General features: G+C 45.7%; 1 protein-coding gene across 2 annotated transcripts in view; it reads right to left on the bottom strand.

The window, feature by feature from the left end:
* The window catches only part of LOC126284112 (max-binding protein MNT-like), a 543,977-nt gene that overhangs the window by 231,065 nt on the left and 291,983 nt on the right, over window positions 1–20,929 (bottom strand). The gene's annotated exons all lie outside the window — the stretch shown is intronic.

Below are 20,929 nucleotides of genomic sequence, written 5' to 3'. Positions count from 1 at the left end.
TTCTTGTTCCATGTTTGTAGGATGGTGGTCATGGCGTTTTAAATGTGGAGTGGTTTGTTTCGTATTTCCAGCATCCGATATCTTCTTTGCACCGTGTTTTAAAATTCCTGCATGTCATGCCTATGTATACTGCATGACACCCCAAGTGGCTATTTTAAGAAGAGGAACAGCACCAGAAATATAACAGTAACACAACATGTAGTAGAACGTCCACGCAACCTTAGGTAGAATTTAAAATATTACTACGTCATAGAAAAAACCAACCACCAGAACTGTTTATAATCTATAGGTACATTGCACCAAAATATAAATTAAACAGTAAAAATATGTACATATTCCAGCCCATTGATAAGGCCTTCTAGCCGGCCAGGGTGGCCGAGCGGTTCTAGACTGGAACCGCGCGACCGCTACGGTCGCAGGTTCGAATCCTGCCTCTGGCATGGGTGTGTGTGATGTCGTTAGGTTTAAGTAGTTCTAAGTTCTAGGGGACTGATGACCTGAGAAGTTAAGTTCCATAGTGCTCAGAGCCATTTGAAGCCATAATGCCTTGTAGAGAATAAAGATGAAACGCGTATGGTAAGAAAATTGTGTTTCATTCAGATGTAGTTAGACGGTCCAAAAGTAAAAATTATCGATAAACCGTAATATTACACGCAACTGAGGAAGACAGGACTACAAAAGTTGAATCTGCAACTATCTTCAGTTACATCTTGTTAGGATTTCAGAGTGGTGCACAGATTAGAAACATGCTTTAAATGTTCAGAAATGTAAAATTGTACAACAAAAAGAAAGAAAATTTACTGGTCTACGACTTAAGTATTAATGAGTCTCAGCTGGATTCGGTCGACTCATACAAATACCTGGGTGTAACCGTCTGCAGGGATATGAAATGGAAGCATCACATAGGCGTCGTCGTAGGTGGTAGACTTCGGTTTATTGATAGAATCCTAGGGGAATGAAAATGAGACTGCTAACAAAACATTCCTGCGACCTATCTCCTAGAATACAGTTCAAATCTGAGGGACTCGTACCAAGTAGGACTAACAGGGGATATTGGACGCATACGAAGAAGAGTAGCACGAATGGTCACAAGTTTGTCCGACCATAAGTTTCCATAGCATCTCTATTGCACTCTGGAAAACGTCGTCCTCATTCCCACTTGATAATGACTCCAAACGTTAGAATAATAACTGTTGAAAAGAATTATGGGAATACGTGAATCAACGCCCCGTATGTTAAATCTATTTTGATATAGGCGGCACCTGTGGTCTTATGCACGGTTTGAGATCTTCGCTTTCAGTGTAGACAACAATTACAATAGTTCGCCAGCTACTGACTGTATTATGCATTACAGAGTCAGGTGGCCCTCAGAAGGAAGTGAATACCGGTGTCCCAGTGTTTTCTAGTGAGATACACAGATGGCAGTTATCATTTGTGGGCGTTGTACTCAACACACCACATGCAAGGCGATATCTTAATGTAGTGCAAGTTGCACGGGCCGTCTGTTGGATGAAAAAAAAGGATGGGCTTTCGGTGTTGTTGCTGCAGATGCCAATGTTTCTCCATGTGTCATCCACAGGTTAGGGAGACAGTTCAGTACACTAGGCCAGTTGGACATGGTCGCCGACGCATTACAACCCAACGTGCAGACCGACATCTGGCCATATCTGCGTTGCGGCGTCGTACAGATATCGCCAGAGCACTGTAAAACAATCTGAGGAGCCCGGTCGGACTATAATGAACAGGTTACACGAAAGGACTGTATGATCGAGACGTCTTGTCCTCAGCCTCATCGTGCCATGTGGGATATGCTTAACACACGTTAGTTGTTAGCCAATAATAAACGCTCAAGGAGGCCATAAACGTTATTGAAGCTCTCGGAGTCCAATAAACAGAATCCGATGACGAAATGAATGAATGTTTTCACTTTGTTTTCGACACCTGCCGGACATTCAGTTTTTTTAATGTAAACGATCGGGAATGTAAAGATGTCTTGTTGTGTACTTAATTAGTGAATGATGAAGGTATAATTTGACAACTTACACTATCTTCAATTATTGCTCAAAAGAGTATAGAAGATGCCCAAAGTCACGTTCCTCTTGTTCTTTCGACCAGTGTATAACTACATAGGTTTACACGGCCGGTGTCACGATAATTAAATTTCTTCTTCAGTGTCGTACCACGCGGTACCACACCCACAAGAATTTTAATCATCAACTAGAATAATACTCCAGGAGTTGGTGGCACTGAGTTCTTGTAAGCACTTTCCTAGAACAGTTCCACCAAATTCACCGCTCGCCTTTGTGAATGCAGTTTGTACGAGTTTGTCCCAATGATGGAAAAGGAAACCTTCCGTCTTACCGGCATTCGCCTTTATCGATCCAGGCAAACCACAGGAGACAAATTGTGGTCGGTTGGACGGGTTTGTTCCTCCCGCAAATGCCCACCGGTACTTCAACCACTGCCCACCTCGCTCGGTATACGCACACATGAATAACTTACATGGCGAAATGGTCACATTCTGTGATGCTCCCCTCCGCTCGTTTTGGACGCAGTGAGCAGTCTGAGCATCCGCCGAGACCACGTGACCTAACTTACGCACGAACCGGCGCGGGAATGAGTAGGCTCTCTCCGCTGTGCAAATGGATTTCCCGAAAGGGGCCAGCTCCACGATCAAACCGCAGTTCTGTATCCTGCACACGACTGTCTCATTTTGGGCCACTCGTCGTCGATCCCATCATAGTACGAGTCGAAGATTGAGATTCCTTGCACACTAACAATACAAAAATGTCTCCAACAAAATTTAGCCCCACGCACGTTTTCGGTAGGAAATGTCAAAGGAGGGCAAATTGGCGACATAGCAATCACATGTACGACAAGTATTTTGTTTCAGTGCTGTGGAACTATGCCGCCCATTTGTGCGGAGGGTATAGTTTTGCGTTAGACTACTCAATTGGAGAGTTCGATGCCGGATTTACGTTTAATATTTTCTTAATTTTTTTGATTCTGGTCTGCCAATTGTACAGCCAATGAAGCGGCTGTTGCAGAGGTATTTCCGAAATGCACGAATTATCAGGCGTCATTTCCCAACAACCAGGCCGTCCACATCACTTGATTTTTAACCTTGTGACTTCTGGCTGTGCGGTTCTCTGAAAGATGTTATGTTCAGTAATCTAATTACGAACGTAGGTGAAATGAGGGGACGCTAACAGTACCACAACTGTTGACTGCAGTCATGCACATTCTACAGTGCGTATGGTGTGACGTGCAGCTTAAACCACAGCCGGCGCATTGCGAATCATCAGTTATTTGTTGCCGACCCCATTAACGTTAAGACGTTTACAGCGCCATCTATTAGTAAAATGTCCGTTTTTTATGACATTTCCCCCTGCATCGATAATATGCTGCTCAAATTTGACGTCATTCTGAGCAGTGTTTCTCTTTCTACAGTATTTTACAACTGAACCTAAAATTATGGCGTCCAGTTTATTGAATCTGCATAGTTATGAACACCTGGTGACTCTTTTTATTACGTATATTTTTATTTTTATTACTATCGTATCACTGATTTGTAACTTAGAAACAAATGCAAACTGTACAACTGCTACTACAACCACATACGAGGAGTGAGGAGAAGAAGAAAAACGACATTAATTATGCAACAAATTCTAGTAGTAAAAATTTATTATGTCACAAAAGGTCCAAACTAATCTAGCTCTAAATGAAGACTGTCATCTGATCCGGATATCACTTCGCAGTATACTCGTTTTACCAAAGGAGAGTCTCGTGCTCTGGTTGTCTTTGATAGCCTAAATGCTGCTGGTTCCCAGATACGCTTCCTGTCATTATGCAAAATATATGGTGTTGCATTGTAATAATCACTTTCTTGTTCTTACATCAGTTGCAGCAGGAATGCATGATAACAATGGAAAATTTGTGCCAGACAGGAACTCGGACCTCCTGCTTTTCTCGAGCAGTTAACATAGAAACAATCTGGATTGCGCTGCTGGAGCTGACAAACTTTCATGATCACTGGTGTATCCATCAGCAATTTCAGAATAGATGTTCTTCTACCGCAAAGTATCTTGGAATGCAGGCCCGTGCCTAGCTATTGGACTTGAGAGATATGGTGGAAGTCATAGGTACGTAATTTTTTCCCCTGGAGGCAGAGCAGCTTATGGTTGTATGACTACTGGGTAGTTCTATCTCAATAGGAGCGAATATACTATTAACTTCGATCGAAACAGTATTTCAAGTAGTTTTACAGAATATCTTTAACATGCTTTTGATTCGACATCGTAACCAATGCTTCAGAAGGCAGTGTGGTTGTGATTTTACTACTTTATTTTTAACCTAAAGCTTTATTACCTTACCAGCAACGCACTGTTAAGTGACACAGAACACTGCTGTTTAGTGAACGAGGCAGACTCTCACTATGTCCCGATTTAAAATACTGATGGCCCCAGTCCCCGTATGGTCTGTATAGCAACCTAAAGGATCCACTGCACCAACACCCACAGTCTTCTCTCTCCGAGGGACCCATACGAAATCTCCTACAATCTAGTGTGCGTTCTGCAGGTTCTGCCACAACTGCCACTGCTTCCGCTCGTCGTTCATGTTGATGGCGAGGCTTCGATAAAATCCACAGCGCTTACCTCAGCACTTTCACACGCATCATTCACAGCCTCCTTTACTCTTTCATTGACTATATTTTCTACATACGCTGCCGGAAAAAAAATCAGTGCATGTGATCAAAAGTATCCGGACACCCCCAAAAAGATACGTTTTTCATATTATGTGCATTGTGCTGCCACCTACTGCCAGGTACTCCATATCAGCGACCTCAGTACTCATGAGACATCGCGAGAGAGCAAAATGGGGTGCTCCGCGGAACTCACGGACTTCGAACGTGGTCAGGTGATTGGGTGTCACTTGTGTCAAATGTCTGTACGCGAGATTCCCACACTCCTAAACATGCCTAGGCCCACTGTTTCCGATGTGATAGTGAAGTGGAAGCGTGAAGGGACACGTACAGCACAAAAGCGTACAGGCCAACCTGGTCTGTTGACTGACAGAGACCGCCGACAATTGAAGAGGCAGACAACTATCCAGACCATCACACAGGAATTCCAAGCTGCATCAGGATCCACTGCAAGTACTATGTCAGTAAGACGGGAGGTGAGAAAACTTGGATTTCATGGTCGAGCGGCTGCTCACAAGCCACACATCACGCCGGTAAATGCCACGACGCCTCGTTTGGTGTAGGGAGCGTAAACATTGGACAGTGGAAAAACGTTGTGTGGAGTGACGAATCACGGTACACAATGTGGCGATCCGATGGCAGGGTTCGGGTATGGCGAAAGCCCGGTGAACGTCAACTGCCAGCGTGTGAAGTGCCAACAGTAAAACTCGGAGGCGGTGTGGTCGTGTGTTTCATGGAGGGGGCTTGCATACCTTGTTGTTTTGGGTGGCACTATCGCAGCATAGGCCTACATCGATGTTTTAAGCACCTTCTTGCTTCCCACTGTTGAAGAGCAATCCGGGTTTGGCGATTACATCTTTCAATTCGATCGAACACCTGTTCATAATGCACGGCCTGTGGCGGAGTGGTTACAAGACAATAATTTCCCTGTAATGGACTGGCCCGCATAGAGTACTGACCTGAATCGTATAGAACACTTTTGGGATATTTTGGAACGCCGACTTCGTGCCAGGCCTCACCGTCAGCGCAGCGCTGCGTGAAGAATGGGCTGCCATTCCCCAAGAAACCTTCCAGCATTTGATTGAACGTATGCCTGCGAGAGTGGAAGCTGTCATTAAGGCACAATGTGGTGGGCCAACACCATACTGAATTCCAGCGTTACCGATGGAGGGGAGGGCGCCACGAACTTGTAAGCCATTTTCAGCCAAGTGTGCGGATACATTTGATCACATAGTGTATAGGTTTCCAATTCAATCATGCTTTATTGTTGCAACAGTGCATACGGAGTACATGAACTGATTACATTTGCAGATCAGTAGCACAAGTGGTTCTGAGGTAGCAGGTTTCGACCCATGCTGAACCACGTGGTGAAGCCTCCACGCTACGCGCTGACTCTGGCATCCAGTCGATCGTATAGATGGCGAATACTGCCCGTATGCCACGCCTGTTCGACCAGTTCACGTAGTTCTGACGAGTCGCATGGGTCACTTCTCGTCCCATAACATCTGACACGTGCTCTATTGGAGACGAGTCCGAAGATCTTGCTGCACAGTGAAGTTGCTCCAAGTTTTGCAGCGCACGTTGAGTTTCACGGGCAGCGTGTGGGCGACTACTGTTGGAACAACACACTTCCTTCCTGTTAAAAGAATGGGTCTTCAACATAATGCACATACCGACCGCCGGGCAGCGTCCCCTCCAGAAACACCAAAGTAATCGAGAGTTGTAGCTTATCGCATCCCTGTACGTAAGGCCAGGGGTGGGGCCATCTTGTATTGAACGAATGCACTCAGCAGGTCTATGTTGTAAGCGCAAACGACCATCATATGCTTGCAGCTAGAATCTGCTTTCATTGCTGAAGACCACGGCGTGCCATTCCATTTTCCGAGAGACACTGTGGCGGCACCAGTCGAGCCGTGCACATCAACCCGGTGGCGTGCGTACCCATAATCCCACTGCTAATAACAACAGTTCGCGTTGACACGTCTGGTCTCACAAACTTCTTATCTGTGCTGTGGCAGCTGCACGTTCTGCCACTGCTGCTCATAACACTACGGTCCTGGCGGACGTCTATGCTGCGTGGATAACCAGAACCACGTCTACGAGTGTGAGAATGTTCACCAGCATCGTTACACCATGGACGCAGAACGTCCAACTTGTGCGGAAATTCTACAAAAAGACGATTTCGCCACTCGAAGGGCACAAATTTGCCCCTTTCAAAATCGCTCAGTTGGCTGTAGGATGGACGAGTGCGTCTCCGGGGCATGATGGCCTACTTGCTTCACACGTTTGCACCACACTCAGCCTCCTGGCTGTGAGCATTCTTTATTAAAGGAGAGACACGGATGGCGCACTGGTAGCTATGTCAATACTCTATCTGTTGGCGGACGATGTTGAAAGCATTATCAGTACATCCACTATCCCCCACGTGGCATACGCCGTCATCCGATCAAACCCGACGTCGTCTCTCCAGGTGTACTAATTCTTTCTTTCGGCAGTGTGTTTAATTATCTTCACTCTCAATATACGCCCCTCCTTTATCCCTACAACGCTCGGTGCCAGTTTTCCATTGCAACCATTCGTGGACTTTGTGTTGCCAAATAGCGATGGAATTAACACCACGCCAGAATTAATCCCGATTGGTTTAAAGGACATTCTGGACAATTTGACAGATTGATTTGGCCATCATGAATTCCGTCGAATATTTACGAGACATAATCGAGAGGTCGGTTCGCGCACAAATCCTGCACCGACAACAATTTCGTAACATGGTGGAATGTTCGTGCAGGCAACTTTCAGCGACTTGTTGAGTCCATGCCACCTCCAGTTGGTGCACTACGCTGGGCAGGAGTAGGTATCCCATGACATTCGTCACCTAAGTCTAAGATGGTGGAGCCAAGTACGGAGCTGGACGTTCTGGACGGTTGTGTTTAGTGAACGAGGCGGGCTTCGTAAGGTTTAACTAAAGGTAACAAAAATTCTACTGGTTTCCACGGCAATTTGAGTGTGGTGTTTTCGTGGGAGTTTTCTCTATTTACCTTGAACTCTATTCTTACTTCCCTGTTATGGAGACTATCTGCGTAAGTCTCTGGGAAGAGGTGTACGAACAACTACCGGTGAACATATTCCAGTCCAATAGTTGAGTATGTGAATCATCCTGACTTTCGAGTAGTGACAAGTTTTATCCTGTCTCATACATCAAAGCGAGGCCGGCGACCCATATTTAAACTGCTTTTAATACTAGAGTTGGAGGGGGAGACCTTTGTTTAACGAGAAGGAGACTTGTGTTTAACGTCCCGTCGACATCGAGGTCATTATCGAGGGAGGACAAGTTCGAACTAGGGAAGGATGGAGAAGGGAAGCGGTCGATTCCTTTCGAAGGAACCATCGCAGCAGTTGCCTTAATTAATTTAGGTAAATTGTGGAAAACCTAAATCAGGATGGCCGGACGCGAGTTGAAATGAATATTAGAGCACAGATGAGGTCCGCCAATAAGCGTTTCCGACGAAACCAGCGGAGTAGCACGCCGTGTAACTTCTCTCGTGCGCGTCGCATCATTCAAGAGTGCGTAGCTGCTGGTAACGGTCACCTGTGGGGGTTTGGCGGATCGACGTGGAATTACGAAAACATCGAAGAAGGGTAAAAAAAATTGGTACTGTAATTTAAGCAGCATACGCATTCCTTTATAAAGCGAAGCAGAAAGTAACAAGTACAACTCAAAGTAAAGTTTACTCTGCACAGTTTTATTACGTTTTATTTACTTCAATATTTCAAACATAATGCGCACATAAGTTTCCGAAAAACATTAACTTCATTCATTTTTTCTTGATGGAAAAACTACCAGCAAAGTTCTCATTTTTCCCCATAAATCCTCTACTTGCGGCAAACCAAACTAACACGAATGACTTAAGGTTATTTAAGCATATGACCGCCCCTCTATACTGACTAAGAAATTTCAATGAGCATTCTTCAAGAGGTAGAAAGTCACTTCGCTGGTTCCCCTTGCAGCCTCCTTACGATTCTTTCCAGTAATCTTATCTTTCTATTTCAGGACTGCTGACAGCGTGGATGACGGAACCCGAAACATAACGCTGCAGCCTTTTTTTTCGCCCCAGATACCACGACCTCAATAACCTGCTTCATTTCTGACGATGACTCGGAATTGTAATGTGTTTCTCGTGCAGTCTGTCACGGTAATAGCTTCGATTTGCCGAATGTAGCAATTGTTGTTGTGGTCTTCAGTCGAGAGACTGGTTTGATGCAGCTCTCCAAACTACTCTATTATGTGCAATCTTCTTTATCTCCCAATACCTACTGCAACCTACATCCTTCTGAATCTGCTTAGTCTATTCATCTCTTGGTCTCCCTCTACGATTTTTACCCTTCCCGCTGCCCTCCAATACTAAATTGGTGATCCCTTGATGCCTCAGAACATGTCCCACCAACCGATCCGTTCTCCTAGTCAAGTTGTACCACAAACTCCTCCCCAATCCTAATCAATACCTCCTCATTAGGTATGTGATCTACTCATCCAATCTTCAGCATTCTTCTGTAGCACGACATTTCGAAAGCTTCTATTCTCTTCTTGTCTAAACTATTTATCGTCCATGTTTCACTTCCATACATGGCTACACTCCATACAAATACTTCAGTTATTTTGCCCCCGAAATAGCAAAACTCCTTTACTACTTTAAGTGTCTCATTTCCTAATCTCATTCCCTCAGCATCACCCGACTTAATTCGACTACATTCCATCATCCTCGTCTCGCTTTTGTTGATGTTCATCTTATACCCTCCTTTCAAGACATTGTTCATTCCGTTCAACTGCTCTTCCAAGTCGTTTGCTGTCTCTGACAGAATTACAATGTCATCGGCGAACCTCAAAAGTTTTTATATTTTCTCCATGGATTTTAATACCTACTCCGAATGTTTCTTTTGTTTCCTCCACTGCCTGCTCAATATACAGATTGAATTACATCGGGGAGAGGCTACAACCCTGTCTCACTCCCTTCCGGACTACTGGTTCCCTTTCATGCCCCTCGACTCTTCTAACTGCCATCTGGTTTCTGTCCAAATTGTAAATAGCCTTTCGCTCCCTGTATTTTACCCCTGCCACCTTTAGAATTTGGAAGAGAGTATTCCAGTCAACATTGTCAAAAGCTTTCTGTAAGTCTACAAATGCTAGAAACGTAGGTTTGCCTTTTCTTAATCGTTCTTCTAAGATAAGTCGTAGGGTCAGTATTGCCTCACGTGTCCCAACATTTCTACGCAATTCAAACTGATCTTCCCCAAAATCGGCTTCTATCAGTTTTTCCATTCGTCTGTAAATAAGTCGTGTTAGTATTTTGCAGCTGTGACTTATTAAACTGATAGTTCGGTAATTTTCACGTCTGTCAACACCTGCTTTCTTTGGGATTGGAATTATTATATTCTTCTTAAAGTCTGAGGGAATTTCGCATGTCTCATACATCTTGCTCACCAGATGGTAGAGTTTTGTCAGGACTGGCTCACCCAAGGCCGTCAGTAGTTCCAATGGAATGTTGCCTACACCGGGGGCCTTGTTTCGACTCAGGTCTTTCAGTGCTCTGTCAAACTCTTCACCCAGTATCGTATCTCCCATTTCATCTTCATCTACCTCTCTTCCATTTCCATAATATTGTCCTCAAGTACACCGCCCTTGTATAGACTCTCTGTATACTCCTTGCACGTTTCTGCTTTCTTTTCTTTGCTTAGAACTGGGTTTCCATCTGAGCTCCTGATATTCAGGCAAGTGGTTCTCTTATCTCCAAAGGTCTCTTTAAATTTCCTGTAGACAGTATCTATCTTACTCCTAGTGAGATAAGCCTCTATATCCTTACATTTGTCCTCTAGCCATCCCTGCTTAGCCATTTTGGACTTCCTGTCGATCTCATTTTTGAGACGTTTGTATTCCTGTTTCACTTACTGCATTTTTGTAATTTCTCCTTTCATCAATTAAATTCAGTAGGATTTGCTGGATTTGTCGAGGTTTTACGTTTCCTCCTCTCGCTTGACGACAAGGTGGTTTACGGAGACACACGACTAGGAAGAATCAGCACGAGTGGACCGCGGCAGCGAGCAGGGGAAGCCGGGGTCGCGCCGGGTCGGCCCGGGGCTCCACGTGTCGGGCCGGCTTGCGCAGCACAGCCGGCGGCGGCCATTGTGTCGGCCGGCCAGTGGAACGCGCGTGCCGCAACAGCCGCGCCGTCTCCCCCAACAGATAACCGATTTATCTGCAGCCTCTACGCTGTTTGGATCTCTTTAAAATTGAGTATTACCTCTGCCAAAACTGCCATCAATCGCAACCACTTTTTGATACCGTATCGTCTGATCGTCGGACGGTAAATATTTAGAGGCAATTTCTATTTTGTACCAAGTGCAGATAATCGATGAGTTCGTGGAGCTTCGAAAATTTTCGATTATATACAGCTGTTGGCCAAAACTATGGAAACACCGTGAGAAATGAATGCTTGAACAAAATGCAGATGCAGGTTGCGCTCTTGTATTTGACTACGAACGGCACCTGTTCAATGCCCTCAAGTGACAGTCGTGATCACAACACTCTTCCGTGTACTTACGAGTGCATTACATCGGGGTTCCGTCAAAAAAAGGCTAAAAATCAATTTGAATTCTTTACACAAGAACGGAAAAACTGTTAGAAACCGACCTCGGGGAAGATCAGTTTCGAATCCGGAGAAATATACGAACACGCGCAGTAACACTGACCTACGACTTACCTTAGAAGACAAGTTAAGGAAAGGCAAACCTACGTGTATAGCATTTGTAGAATTAGATAACACTTTTGTCAGTGTTGACTGGAATATTCTCTTTGAAATTCTAAACGTAGCAGGGGTAAAGTACAGGGAGAGAAAAGCTATTTACAACTTGTGCAGAAACCAGACAGCAGTTAAAAGAGTCGAGGGACACGATAGGGTATCACTGGGTTGAGAAGGACTTAGAAAGGGTTGTAGCCTTATCACCAACATTATTCAATCTGTGCAGTGAGCAGGAAGTAAAGGAAGCCGAAGAAAACTTTGGAGTAGGAATTAAGCTTCAGCTTTGCCGATGACACTGGAATTCTGTCAGATACAGCAAAGGTCTTGGAAGAGTAGTTGAACGGAATTGACTTTGTGCTGAAAGCAGGATATACGATGAACATCAACGAAACCAAAACGACGATAATAGAATGTAGTCAAATTAAATCAGGTGATGCTGAGGGAATTAGAATAGGAAACGAGACTCTGAAAGTAATCAATCGTTTTGTTATTTGAGCAACAAATTAACTCATGATGGCCGAAGTACAGGTGATATAAAATGTAGGCTGGCAATGGCAAAAAAATCGCTCCTGAAGAACAGGAATTTTTTAACACTGAATATAGACTTAAGTGCTACGAAGTCTTTTCTGAAAGTATTTGTATGCAGAGTAGCCATGCACGGTAGTGAACCACGAACGATAAACAGTTTAGACAAGAAGAGAATAAAAGCCTCTGAAATGTGGTGCCACAAGAAAATGTCAAAGATGAAATCGGTAGAACAGGTAACTAATGAGGAAGTACTGAATATAATTCGGTAGAAAAGAAATTTTTGGCACAACCTCACTGGAAAGAGGTATCGACTGATAGGACGCCTACCGAGACTTTTATCACCAGTTTAGTATTGGAAGGAAGCTTCAGCGTAAGAGTCCTACAGGCACACCAAGAGATGTATACAGCAAACAGATTCAGAAGGATGTTGGGTACAGTAGTTATTCGGAGATGATAAGGCTCGCCAGGACAGAGTAACATGGAGAGCTATATCACACCAGTCTTCGCACTGAAGACCACAACAACAACATCTCTATTCGAACCTAAGTAAATTGTAGATGCTCGTGTGGCGGGTGCTTTCGTTACCAACGTAGCCGAAGTGTTTGGTGTTTCAAGAGGCACCGTAACGAAGTTTTTACCGCATACAGAGAAATTGGAAAAACACCGTCCGCTAAATTACAACGCGCACGAAAGTGTGTGTTGGTTGAGTGATCGTCACACACTGTCACTGAAGACGTTTCTGACGAAAAATCAGAGGACAAATGCGGAGAGTCACTGCAGAACTGAATGTCACACACTCGTAAAGCCTGTCAGCATCAAAACAACACGAAAGAGCTCCACTTGCAGGGAAGTCCTGGTGAGCTGTGATTCCGAAACAACCGAACGATGCAAACGCCCGAAACAAGAACACGTGGTGGCGAAGCCATAAAACCTGGATTACAGAAGAAAGCCATTTGATATGATGACTGTTTTTGTACACTGTTTCCAATTTCAGGCCGAGTTTACGTCCCAAGAGTGAAACATGGAAGGGCGATAATTTGGTTCGAGTCCTACCTCAGGCATGTGTGTGTGTGTGTGTGTGTGTGTGTGTGTGTGTGTGTATGTGTTCGTCCTTAGGATAATTTAGATTAAGTAGTGTGTAAGCTTAGATTTCACACACATTTGACCATTTTTTTTTTCAAAATTTGTGCACCCATATCGGGGTCTACCGTCAGCCCCTCGGGTACTCAGCACGGTCGCATTACCTTCGAGGACTATGTGGCTATTTTGGCTGAACAGGTCCATCTCACCGAACAATGTTTTTTTTTCCCTACGGTGATGCTGTGTTCCACCCCCTTTCACACAGCTCGCATTGTCCAGCAGTGGTTTTGTGAGCACAAGGATGAATTGGTGCATCTCCCCTGGACACCACATTCACCAGATCTCAATAGTACTGAGCCTCTGTGGTCTACTTTGGATAGAAACTTACGTCATCACTATCCATCTCCAGCATCGTTCCCTTAATTTGCCACTATTTTTCAGGAATAACAATGTAACAATTCCTTGAAAACCATGCAGAACCTATATTTACCAATTCCGAGAGGGCTTGTAAATGTTTTGAATGCCTGCATAGTAATGTGTTTTTGGGGTTTCCATATTTTTGCCTATCCCCTGTCTACTTCGATAGGATCCACAGGCTGAACCTGAATACAACCAACAACATTTCGAAAGTTGTTCTGGGATATTTTCTGAGTATCTTGGAATAAGGCTCCTTGGGTTTCCCTGGCTGGGACGACTTCCCTGATTCAGTCTCTGGGACTGAGGATGAGCGTGATGCAGGACGACCAGCTAGCTGCTTTTGGGCTTTCCCACTAGCAGAAACATGGAAGGGAGTGACCCAAGGGACCTCTTCCTAGCGAGAAGCCGAATAAGGCTTACAGTTCTCCAGCTCAGAAGTGGGGACTGATATCCCCGATGGTTGGAGGGGTGTTGCTCCCGCATTAGGTGCATGAGAGGCGACATGAATGCGAGGAGGAGCTAATGGGGCGGCAACGATTCTCGTAGCGGCGGCGAAAGAGGAAGTCACAGCAACAGCATGTAGGCGCTCAAATTTCCTCTTAGTCTCAGTGTAGGTCAGTTGGTCCAGGGTTTTATATTCCATTGTTTCCCCTCTTTCTGTAAAATCCTTGCAGTCCGACGAGGAAGGTGATTGATTCTCTCCAGAGTTGACACAGACGGGAGGCGGGGCACATGGAGTATTAGAATGTGATGGACGTCCACAATCTCTGCATGTGACGCTGGAAGTACAGCGGGAAGACATATGGCCAAACTTCCATCACTTAAAGCACCGCACTGGGGGAAGGATATATGGCCTGATGTCTCAGTGGTAGACTATCACCTTGACCTTCTCGGCCGGTGTGTCACCCTCGAAGGCCAAGACGAAGTCACCAGTGGCAACCTGATTATCCCTCGGACCCCGATGGACGCGCCAGAATGATTGAACTCCTCGTCGCTCTAAGTTGGCGCGCAGCTCGTCGTCGGACAGCAAAGGAAGGTCCTTATGGAATATAATTCCCTGGACCATATTTAAGCTCTTATGAGGCGTGATGGAAACAGAAACATCCCCCAGCTTGTCACAGGCGAGTAATGCCTGTGACTGGACAGAGGATGCTGTTTTGATCAAGGATGACCCTGATCTCATTTTGGACAAGCCCTCTACCTCTCCAAACTAGTCCTCTAAATGCTCTACAAAACAACTAAGGCTTCATCAAGAAAAAGGAGTCCCCATCAGCTCTCGTACATACGAGGTACTGGGGCGAACAAGCTTCACTACCTTCCTTAGCCTGGTGTGCCTCCCACGGTGTGGCCAGGGAGGGAAACGATTTAGGATCATATTTCCTTGCACTGTACTGAGACTTGGAACGCTTAGAGACTGCTGGAGTTTGATCACCAGCAAGTGATGACGTGGTACGCTTCATCGCACGTCATCCGCCGTAATGCCACCCATTCTGACCAAGGGCCCTCCCCACGGGCGTCACCCAGGCGCAAGCAAAGCCCACCTGGCAGGCTGGCCATTGCCGGGAGCCCCGATGCCCCAGGGTGACGGGCATCTACTCCTTGGCATACGTGGGGAGTTAACGGTGCAGCCATCAGCAAAGCAATCCCTGTGTAGTCAGCGGGCTACAACCAACAGGCGGTCCCACCACAATGGACTAGCTACCGTGCTGGATATCAGGTGCAAAGAACTCCATGATCATCGTCGGCGCAGAAAACGACACCACATGGTGGGTGGAGGAAAACGCACCAAGGAAGGTGTCGTCGCCCAAGAGATGGAGTATGAGCGGGACTGCCATACCTCGACGAGAAAGTGGGTTAAAGATCTCAATGCACGATGGACACGATGCGCCATGTAAGCCGCCCTTCCCCAGTTGGCTGGATCTTCGGGAAAATTTTCAAGAATGGAGGTCAAACACTACAGGGGACCATTACATAAAGGCCAAATGGTGTGAGGATCCTTTTAGTCGCCTCTTACGACAGGCAGCAATACCAACGGGTCTATTCTAACCCTCGGGCCCGCAGGGGGAGCTTACGTACCGGGCTAAATGCCAAAACTCTCCGCAGAGTCTGAGGGATACAGCTTGCAGTGACTTACGGTTCAGTCCAGTAAAGGCGTCACGAAAGAAGCTCTTTGTTTCCAACAAAATGAAGTATAAGATTTCAGTTTTTTATGTTGTGTATATACTTGAGAGGATGCAGAACCCAAGTTTTCGACCTTCAAAATACTCGGGAAAACTTTTTGTGGACAAAAAAAAAAAAAAAAAAAGAAATTGTGGCTCTTTTTTCAGGTTTTCGCCTCTTACTCGGGAACTATGAATCTTACCGAAAATTTTACGATTACCAAAATGAAAGAGTGCTAAATTCTGCGTCAGACAACCTACTTAAATGTCAAAATGGGTGCAGCCATTTGGTCACAATCAGCTGTCAGAAAGCTCGGGCATTTTTATCTAACTTGGCTACAAAGTTGACTCTAACGCCTGAAAAATGTTAAGTTAACATAGTTGTAGTGCATGACATTTCATGGTACAAAAGCATCAAGTTTTTCAGTTTCAGGCATTGTTAAGCATTCATACAATTGAAAGCTAAAGTAATTCCATTTTGTTGTTTTTTCTAAGTCAAAGTTATTCAATGAACGAAATTTTCAATAGGAAGACATAATTCTGTCCCACATTCGGGTGTATACATCTCGCTCGACTGACACGTCGTAAACAGCCGAAGCTGCCATCCTCTCCGTTCGTATGTTATTGCTCCATTGTTAGCAGCGCCCGATCTTTCTCTCTTGTGCGAGGGACCCGTTGAAAACTCCTTCTGCCTAGCAAAATTCTCGTTTCCTAGTCTTTTACTGTACGGTCTGTGCAATTAAATTGCGTTTTCCAGATTGTATGGAGGTGTGTTTTATACGTGACGGCAATTTGGCAGATGGCCATGTTGTTAAAAGCATGGTGATGCGATTAAAGTGAACAGAAGGGACTGGAAACACTACAACAACACAATAAGGATAGGAAAATCGCGCCGGCCAGAGTGGCCGTGCGGTTCTAGGCGCTACAGTCTGGAGTCGAACGACCGCTACGGTCGCAGGTTCGAATCCTGCCTCGGGCATGAATGTGTGTGATGTCCTTAGGTTAGTTAGGTTTAATTAGTTCTAAGTTCTAGGCGATTGATGACCTCAGAAGTTAAGTCGCATAGTGCTCAGAGCCATTAGGAAAATCGCAGCAGATCGTAAGTTATTAGCTGAAGCCGAAGTGTACACTGCTTGTCAGAAGACGTACAATAACCCAAAACGGATTAGATCGTCTGTGACAAAAGGAAATGCACCGTCAACGTGGAGTCTTCGATCATATAAGGCATTTGATTAACAAAAACTACTTTTGATGTGGCGAAGAAATTGATGCTAACTGAGAGAAACTTAAGCAGAATTTCCTATGCAAAGCCAAATATTGTTCTTAAAGTCATGAAACTTGATTTAAGATGTACTGTTATTGGGGCAGCAGAAAGGTAATGACAGGGCTCGCAAAGTTCCGTGATGAGGACCTTTGTACAGAAGATGGTCAATGTCAGAGGTTTTGTCCGTCTGGTGTCGGGCCACGAAGAAGTTTAACGCCCGCCAAATGAATCTCGATGGCCGACAGTGGCCTGTGTCGCCGCAGCGTTGTGTTCTCCTAATGAGTGCGCCACGCCAAATGATATTCTGGCCGCGGCCGGCATAAATACCGCCGCATCTCAATCGCTCAGCCCCCCCCCCCCCCTCTGCCTTAGTGTCTACTCTATAGCGCAGTGTTTACTTGAGTGTTCAGTGTTGTGCGCCCCCTTTTTAAGTGTTGCGAACAGACACCATACTGTCGCTATGTGTTTTTTAACTCTTGCGAACAGAAATGATACTGTCGCCGTATTTTTTAATTGTGCCTGTGAAATTACTGTGTGTTTTAATCAGCATCACAAATCTTTTGTTTTTATATTATCACTTTGCAACTTTTCGGCACCGTTTCATCGCCTGTTTTTATTGTTTTGTTAGCTCCTCATTATGTTTTTAACTCTTCTGTAGGCTGCAGAGCGGCATATTACGCTGATACCAGCCTGCCAGACCCTCCCCCCTCTGGAGGTGAATTGAAATTAATTAAAGAAAAAAATCACTAAGTCTGTCTTGTACTTAGTCTGATACCGCCCGCTCTCTGTATCCTCGTACTACGGACCACACCCCGACAACTTGGCTTTGATATTGGTTTTTCTGTGTGGTCTCTGGACTGTGGTCGTACCTCACGTGCTGACAGTGCTGCTGGAGTCCGGATCGCTTCGCTCTCGCCGCGTCGCGCTCGCCCTGCTGCTCGACTCTGACGTGGGTTTCAGTCCTCACCGCAGTCGGTCTCTCCGACGCAGCCCTCATCGTTTCTCGTCTGTTCGCTGACGTGTGCACCGGTATACGCTCACTCGCGGATACAGCAGTCAGAGGGACTTTAACCGGCCAATAATGGGTGGAAGAAAACAAACAAGTCCTAAATCCAGACAGAAAGATGAAGCGATGGAAATGATTTCTTTCTACATCAAACAATCTGTAGAATGACAGTTTACTTAGCATGAATTACGAGGACCAAATCACGAATGGCTGGGTGGCAGATGTAAGGACCGTAAAAACCCGGTTCTCGGAAGTATGAAGAAGAAATAGTGATAATTGACAGACATAAAAAGAGAACAGTAATGTGTTCTAAAAGTACACGCTATAAGATACTGTCTGATAGCACAGCAAGCTATCAGATCCACAAGAGAAGCGTCCGAGAATTGTACATGCTGCTGCTGCATATGTACCTCGTGAGGACATCCGCACACAGATCTAGGATCAATCGCAATACCTCCTTGCTTGATCACTTCTTGCCACACGTCCAATGAGTGATCCCCACATAATTGCTCCATTTCTTTGAGTCATTGATTCTGAAAAACAAACGAGAAAACTGAGATAAATGGGGAAAAATGTGTTGTTTTGTCACATGCTGTTATTTCTGCAGTAAGCCACGATCGTTTCTACACTCCTGGAAATTGAAATAAGAACACCGTGAATTCATTGTCCCAGGAAGGGGAAACTTTATTGACACATTCCTGGGGTCAGATACATCACATGATCACACTGACAGAACCACAGGCACATAGACACAGGCAACAGAGCATGCACAATGTCGGCACTAGTACAGTGTATATCCACCTTTCGCAGCAATGCAGGCTGCTATTCTCCCATGGAGACGATCGTAGAGATGCTGGATGTAGTCCTGTGGAACGGCTTGCCATGCCATTTCCACCTGGCGCCTCAGTTGGACCAGCGTTCGTGCTGGACGTGCAGACCGCGTGAGACGACGCTTCATCCAGTCCCAAACATGCTCAATGGGGGACAGATCCGGAGATCTTGCTGGCCAGGGTAGTTGACTTACACCTTCTAGAGCACGTTGGGTGGCACGGGATACATGCGGACGTGCATTGTCCTGTTGGAACAGCAAGTTCCCTTGCCGGTCTAGGAATGGTAGAACGATGGGTTCGATGACGGTTTGGATGTACCGTGCACTATTCAGTGTCCCCTCGACGATCACCAGAGGTGTACGGCCAGTGTAGGAGATCGCTCCCCACACCATGATGCCGGGTGTTGACCCTGTGTGCCTCGGTCGTATGCAGTCCTGATTATGGCGCTTACCTGCACGGCGCCAAACACGCATACCACCATCATTGGCACCAAGGCAGAAGCGACTCTCATCGCTGAAGACGACACGTCTCCATTCGTCCCTCCATTCACGCCTGTCGCGACACCACTGGAGGCGGGCTGCACGATGTTGGGGCGTGAGCGGAAGACGGCCTAACGGTGTGCGGGACCGTAGCCCAGCTTCATGGAGACGGTTGCGAATGGTCCTCGCTGATACCCCAGGGGCAACAGTGTTCCTAATTTGCTGGGAAGTGGCGGTGCGGTCCCCTACGGCACTGCGCAGGATCGTACGGTCTTGGCGTGCATCCGTGCGTCGCTGCGGTCCGGTCCCAGGTCGACGGGCACGTGCACCTTCCGCCGACCACTGGCGACAACATCGATGTACTGTGGAGACCTCACGCCCCACGTGTTGAGCAATTCGGCGGTACGTCCACCCGGCCTCCCGCATGCCCACTATACGCCCTCGCTCAAAGTCCGTCAACTGCACATACGGTTCACGTCCACGCTGTCGCGGCATGCTATCAGTGTTAAAGACTGCGATGGAGCTCCGTATGCCACGGCAAACTGGCTGACACTGACGGCGGCGGTGCACAAATGCTGCGCAGCTAGCGCCATTCGACGGCCAACACCGCGGTTTCTGGTGTGTCCGCTGTGCCGTGCGTGTGATCATTGCTTGTACAGCCCTCTCGCAGTGTCCGGAGCAAGTATGGTCGGTCTGACACACCGGTGTCAATGTGTTCTTTTTTCCATTTCCAGGAGTGTATATTAACTACTGATTGGGCTCAGTATAATCATGCACAAATTATTCGGATCACGACTTACTGTCGATGTCCTTAGTGCAAGTGGATTCTCAGTTCCATATATATAAGGTTCACTATTTCAGACGTCCTCGATTGCAGAATTTGAGCATCGTAACATGACCAGTGAAGGATTAATCCAGATCATCTTTGATGACGCCGATTTTAACATCTGCTCGATTAACGGGTTGAATACATTGATTCCATGCGAGGAATAATGGCAGTCACTCCATACACAGCTATAGTCTGAAAGGAACACTGATCGGGAAAGCAACAGTTGGTGTTTCTTAGGTGATGACCTATTAAAAAACAAATGATGTTGGCTTAAGCAGTATTATTACAAAAAACGTTATTTTCGACGATCTTGAATGCTTGAAGGTATCGCTCTCTGGAAATGAGATTGTGTGGCTTCGTGGAACGTGGAAGAAATTCACTGACGTGGCATAGTTGAATGGATTCATGAAAGGAGGCACAAATCACTCACAGTTGGTTCGTTCATTTCTCCTATTCTGAAACTATTGTACGACACAAAATATATATATCCCTTATAACAGCATATAAAACATGCATAAAACAAGGTCAAGGATGGTATTTTCTCACTTTCGATCAGCCACTTTATCGAAAGGCGATGGATATTGTAAGAAGCGAGGGCAGTGATTTAGAGCATGCCACTGTAAAATTAGGTGGGTTTCAATTTCTAATGTCTTTGGAGTGCATCTATATAATAATGGCAGAAAGTGGCTTAAGAGACTTACTGTCTACAGTACTTGCCGAAAACAGTTTGGATAAAGTTTTCAGTGGGCATGTATAGGCTCAAGCAGTAAGAATTCATACATGGGGTCACATGGTATTGTCATATTACATATTTCAGGCGACTGAGTTCAATGAAGATGAAATA

Source organism: Schistocerca gregaria, chromosome 8 (genome assembly GCF_023897955.1).
Source record: "Schistocerca gregaria isolate iqSchGreg1 chromosome 8, iqSchGreg1.2, whole genome shotgun sequence".
NCBI lineage: Eukaryota > Metazoa > Arthropoda > Insecta > Orthoptera > Acrididae > Schistocerca > Schistocerca gregaria.
The sequence above is the reverse complement of the archived record's forward strand: the minus strand, read 5'-3'. Positions and strand labels throughout refer to the sequence as shown.